We start from the raw sequence: 6,047 nt of genomic DNA on the forward strand, positions 1-6,047 counted from the left end.
TCCTTTGAACCATTTGATGTGCCACTGAGAATGTTCTCAAGAAAAGTTTTTTATATGTACCAAATATTAGAATGCATCTGATTTCAAGGAAATTTCAACGAAAACTGCTGTACTGACTGAGAGAGTTCAGCAATCTAACAGTTTTGAGGGCAAGGCACACTGCTGTGAAGAATCGGTCTCAGTGGTGCAAATACTTTTGAAATCCTTGTCTCCCATCCATGGAAATCAGGACAATTTTCAAATCATCGGTATCACAAATCGGACAGCTTTTATAGCAGGCGGCCTCTTCAAGTTTATTCTTAGAAGTTACACCATCTTTTAGGGAACTATTTAACTTTCAAAGGAATCACACTAATGTGTAACATTCTTTGCATGCTGGACAATTCTTATCAAGCAACACAAATGTGACAGACGCGCATACTAAATTTCTCTGGACACTTTGTGTGAACGTTTCATCCAAGGTGTTGGTGTACCTATTAAAATACAGCATATAACCATGAATTCTAACGATATTTCAGTCACATATCATTGAAATATTTGCCTGTCGATACAAGACATGTCACCAACAAGTCTTACTTACTATCACACATACAAACAACATTCCGAGTTGGTCTCTAAACGTCCACATGGGATTAAGTGTTACCTGTTGAACTTCTGACCTACCTATTGTCATGAATGGTACGACCCAATTTAAAATGTAAGCACCCAAGATATTTAAAAGCAAACAAAAATTGTCTGTCTGACTATCACATGGATTCTTGAAATCAGAGAACCAGACATTGTAAACACAGCATATCAACCGTTGAAAAGCTAATCATCAAAAGTTCCATGTACATGATCAGTTTGGGACATTTGCAAAGTACCAAACCTTGTGATTGCAGGTCCCAGATGGGCTTGGTGTCAACAAACCCTCGCAGTGACAGCTAAGGTGTAACAAAAACACCCCCTTTTCACTCTAAAGACCCAGTCTACACATTCTACAGCCTAAAACACTCTCTAAATACCTTTTCATCTTTTCAATCTTTTTTTCTCTCTTTTCAACGTTTTCTTTGTTTCAAGGACAGGCTATTTTGTCTTCTGTGTACAAACTGAATCAGACCGTGATCTTATTGCATAACCAATAACAGCCTGGGTTTGTTTGATATTCGCACAAATATGCAGGAAAACAAGTGACTGATCTGGGCACTGGCAAGATGCAGTGAATCGTAGTATCACATCCCTGTCACTGTACACATGGAGGCAGAAGCAGCCATTATACTTTTTTGTTTCATTGTGTTTTAATCCCTTCATAACTATCATTAGGAATCTCTTTCCCTAGAGATAGTGACCGTGGGTGGAGGGACTGTGCCGTGACTGAGTTCAGAACATAGCAGCAATGCCCGTTTGTTCTCTTTGTGAGCATTCTGTTCCGAAATGATGTGCCGGTTTTCCCATGCACAAACATGTTGATGGCTGCAGGAACATTAACTAATCACAGCACATTTCATGGAGATCCAAGATTTCTCGGACAAGTTTGGTCAAAATCCCTTCACTTTTTAAATCATGACACAGCAGTATCAAAGCATTGTACCATGTATTATTGATTGGAACTGGCTTATATATATGAAAATTGTCATCAAAGTTTGGATGAAGTATCTCAGAAAGGCGGGGCTTTTGTATGACAATTACTAGTAAGTATGAGCACAGGGAATTGAGTAATCTTGTTGTTGTTGTTGTTGTTGTTGTTATTGTTGTTGTTGATGGTGATGATGATGATGATGATAACGATAATAAAAAATATTAAAAAACAATGTGTCATTCCTTGCTGTTTTTTGTCGATGTTGTAGATAATTGTAAAAGAAAACTGTAATCGTGACAAAAAAACGACGTCGGTCGCCCAACGTCACTCCCGTCCTGACGTTGGGCGACCTACGTCGTTTTTTTGTCACGATTACAGTTTTCTTTTACAATTATCTACAACATCGACAAACAACAGCAAGGAATGACACATTATTTTTTAATATTTTTTATTATCGTCATCATCATCATCATCACCATCAACAACAACAATAACAACAACAACAACAACAAGATTACTCAATTCCCTGTGGTATGAGAAGCCATCAAGCATCACCAGGGAAGTGTTGTCATGTACTGTATCTAAGACCAAGGTCACAGCCAACAGAGTACCTATCTCATAAAGTCAACATGAAAGATTAAATGCATTGTGAGGTGAAAAAGGGAACTTTTAAAAAAGTGTAGGAATCTACTACACCATTTTACAGAAGTCGCAATACAACATACAGAGCCTCCTCTTTACGCACGGACACTTATCTAAAAAGAACTTGCGAAAAATGAGTTCATCAAAATGTAAATCTGACATGCAAAGTTACATGAAACAGTTAACCACTACGATTTAACAATTTGCATAAAACAATGTATTGGTATGGGATCTAAGCCCTACCTACTGTCCACTGTTAACACAGAGATATTTTTTCATTGCAAAAGATTTCTTTCACCGAGTAATCCCTTCATGTAATCATATTAATTTATCAAAGTTTACATGTACAACAGGAACTTTGCACCTGTAGCTTTTGATTCCTTCTGAAAAAATGATTACAAATCACTTTAACTGTAATCAGTTGAATGGTAGTCCACTGATTATGTTGGGACAAAATCTTGTCTTTTTAATAAACAAAGCAAATGGTGTTCTGATAGAGTTGATAAGATATCAAGGAATCAATTTGAACACCAAGACTGCAAGATGTCCTTTACAGTATATTGTGTATGTCAACAACACCTCAACACACTGGCTATTACAAAAGTGCAGTACTTGGTAAGCTGTTGTCTCACTAAATCTTCCAAGTTTTGGGAACCTCTGTAACAATTTTCTGTTGTCCCACAAGAGGATTGTGTTAATCATGGTCCCTCTTAAGTCCATACATTAATAACATACAAAGGGGAACCGCAGAAAAATGAGTGGACAATCTGTGTAAAATTTTAACAGTGTACTGCCTTTACCAAAAACACTCTTTACTGTGTTTCACACAAATGAAACCCACAGAATCTGAAAATTTTACAATGAAAACAAAACAATGACTTGCCAATCACCAATATGTAGAATCTGAGTATCAGCATATACAATGTATTTTCAAGAAAACCATTGTTGTGTTTACCAACAAGTGGCTGGAAACCCTACACTGTGGGTAAAGGTTAAAATATTAGATGCGTGTATTCATAGCAGTGTGGGTACACTGACTTAATACAAAGAGCAGTATGAGAACTCTATCAGAGAACAAATCCCATGTCAACAGAACAGAGTTCAGGGAAATATTAGAACAGTTTACTAACTTTTTCCTTTATCCTGGCTTAGCTTTTCTTGTAAATCTGTCTTGAATGGGATTATGCAATTTTCAAAAGTGAGTTCTTTTTTCCAAAACTGAGTTTAGAGCCACTGCGGTTTAATATCTTTGAAAATGGTCTCTCTTTTGTTTGTCAGCATTGTGTTTGAATTTTCGGGTGCAAAAACCTTGTGAGACTTTTGGTCGAATAATTAATGTGGCCAGACTGCAGCTTACTTGCCACAGTCGTGTTAATTATAATTAGTGCAGTGACCCATGCAGTCTAGTCCCGTTTGGATCCCCTTGTCTCCTCCTGCTGTTTCCAAGGCTGCCTCCAATCTTCATCATAGTTTTACAAACAGCTGTTCATTCACGATCCTCTCGCCTGTGTACTTCACTCATAAAATACAACTGTTGGACAACTTGCGGAAGTGGGTGACAGGAGAACAATGAAGGCAAGTTAGATGGAAAGGTGTAAAGAAATTATTACTCAACACCTGCCAATGTCTTTGAAGTTTGCGATCGGCTTTGGTAATGTTTTTTTCCTGAAGGTTGCCGAAAAGGGGCTTCGTACTCTTACGCTACTTTCACTTATCCATTTCCCTTACTTCCCCTATCGGATCCAGAATTTGTAAGTGAATAATTCTACATTGCATAATAATTTTACCATTTACTAGTGATCAATACTGCGATCAATTTCGACGAGTGCTTAGTTCGCGCCATCCCGAACGAAAAAAGTGCACCACACTACTACTACCAGAGTACTGTGAACAACTGTCACTGAAAACGTCCTTCTGCAACTGCCAATGTCAATGAGGCCCGGTGCCTTATACATCAGGCCCTGTCAAATCGCCGACAATATGCATACTAGATCCAAAACAAAACAATTTGCCTCGTGTGCCTATGTGATAGTGTATCTGCGCCTATCCGCGCTGCTGCTGGCCATTGTAACAGTGATTCACGCACGTTCACAGACTGCAGTGTACAGTAGTATGTACGTAGTCTGCAGCAGAAACCTTGTACCTGGGTCTGCGAACACGTCTTGCGATCGACAACACGGTACCAACACTGTACATCGCTCAAGCAAATCCTCTCGAGTAACACGTTTGATGTCGACAGTGTGGAATTACTTTCCAGTAAACATCGTTCATGTACCACGCTTCACGTAGCACGGAGTTATCCACGGTCGATCGGCATATCATCATATGTGCCGCATGGGTATGTTACGCGGCCGGCCGGGTCGAGCGAGACCGTACGCTGGTGAAATAAAACGATCGACCAGAGATCGAAAAGGAATATGATAACATACCTCTCAAAACTTTGACGAATTCACGAGCTTACACTTCAACGAAGCCTTTTCCCGGTGAGCTCTCGACGATGACCAGCCTCAAAAAAACTTAGCAGTGGACAAAGCGTCTGCCGCAGAAGCTGCAAAGTGTACACACGATTGTCATTCAAAAATGGCGGAGTGAAGGGTTGCAATACGCATGTCTGGCCCACTTCCGTACTTTGCGTTTGCATACTGCATGCACTGGTACTGACAGTACGGGGAGACCACGCGCAACGTAGGATTCTCACATTGTGGGGGCGGTATCTCAGACCGATCAAACAGCAAACCGAAGAGAACATGATTTTTTAAAACATTTTTTATTTTTCTTCTCTTCAGTAAAAAGACTATTTTTTATCAGACGTGTTCGTTCGCTCAAATATTCACAGTTATGTAGATTTGTTTTATTTGCCACTTTGTTGGAATAAATTTATCTTGTTCAAAAACAAAACCCTGAAAAGGACTGTCATCTTCTGATGTGCAATGATGCAACTAAGATTGGTTTGAGAATCTTTCAAACTAGTGCCAGTCTACAAATAAATATCCATCACAACGTGGGAATTGTGTAATAAGTTGTTCTCTATGGCAACTATCAACATGATCAAGAGTCAGCTTATGATACATTCACAGAGTACCATGGTAACATTTCATTCAGAGGGCCCGTTTGGCAAAGCATATTTTCCATTGCCATGTCAACAGGGTATGGTATCATTCTAGACTGTTCTTCACAGCTTGGAACAGAAGGGCGGTCAATTTACATAATGATGCATAATTGCATATTCTTTTGTTGCAAAAATACATTATTTTTAAAAGTTATTAACATATGAATAGATTGCTCCAAAAATAGAGGGGTGGCCAACCCCTAAAATCCCTTCGTGGAGAACCAATTACGATGCGCGATGTGAACAGCAATGCAGTATATCTTTGTGGGGGTAGCTTTCATTATAAATTTTTTGTCATAATGTCTGATCATAGACAATGAAGAAACCTGCTGTCCATGGTCTAAAGGAAATTGGTCAAATTTCAAAGATGAACACAAAATTAACTATTTTTCCAATTATCAATAGTGGCTAGGCGTCTTCTGACATTAAAATTGGGAATGCAATACCTTTCTTTAATAATTACAGCCTCATGGGTCTTGTAGCAACTATGCCACACAGGGCTACAATTATTGGAGATATGAAACCCCTTGAGTATAGGCACAACTTCAGTACTCTATGGACTGACTGTTATCTGCTGATTGTGGTGCAAAAAGGATGAACAAATTAGCAAGGCAAAATCTGTTTGAAATTCACTGCTGCTTCTGTAAATATGTTCATGCAACTGGAAATCGAAAAAAAAGTCCAATTTATGAGAGGAGAAGTGCGCATGAAATGTCTCTGCAGAGAAAAATGCCAAAT

The 6,047-nt window shown here is 38.9% G+C and overlaps 1 protein-coding gene across 2 annotated transcripts in view; it reads right to left on the reverse strand.

Annotated features, from left to right (window-relative positions):
* Window positions 1-4,799, reverse strand: part of LOC139138540 (protein O-linked-mannose beta-1,2-N-acetylglucosaminyltransferase 1-like) — a 105,459-nt gene extending 100,660 nt beyond the window's left edge. The window contains exon 1 of one of the 2 annotated variants that reach the window (XM_070706954.1): window positions 4,630-4,799. The gene's annotated coding sequence lies outside the window, so the exon portion shown is untranslated. The remainder of the gene's footprint in view (window positions 1-4,629) is intronic. The other variant, XM_070706951.1, reaches the window with a different exon arrangement.
* Between the last annotated feature and the right edge of the window lie 1,248 nt (window positions 4,800-6,047).

Source organism: Ptychodera flava, chromosome 8 (assembly GCF_041260155.1).
Source record: "Ptychodera flava strain L36383 chromosome 8, AS_Pfla_20210202, whole genome shotgun sequence".
In the NCBI taxonomy this organism is placed as follows: Eukaryota; Metazoa; Hemichordata; class Enteropneusta; family Ptychoderidae; genus Ptychodera; species Ptychodera flava.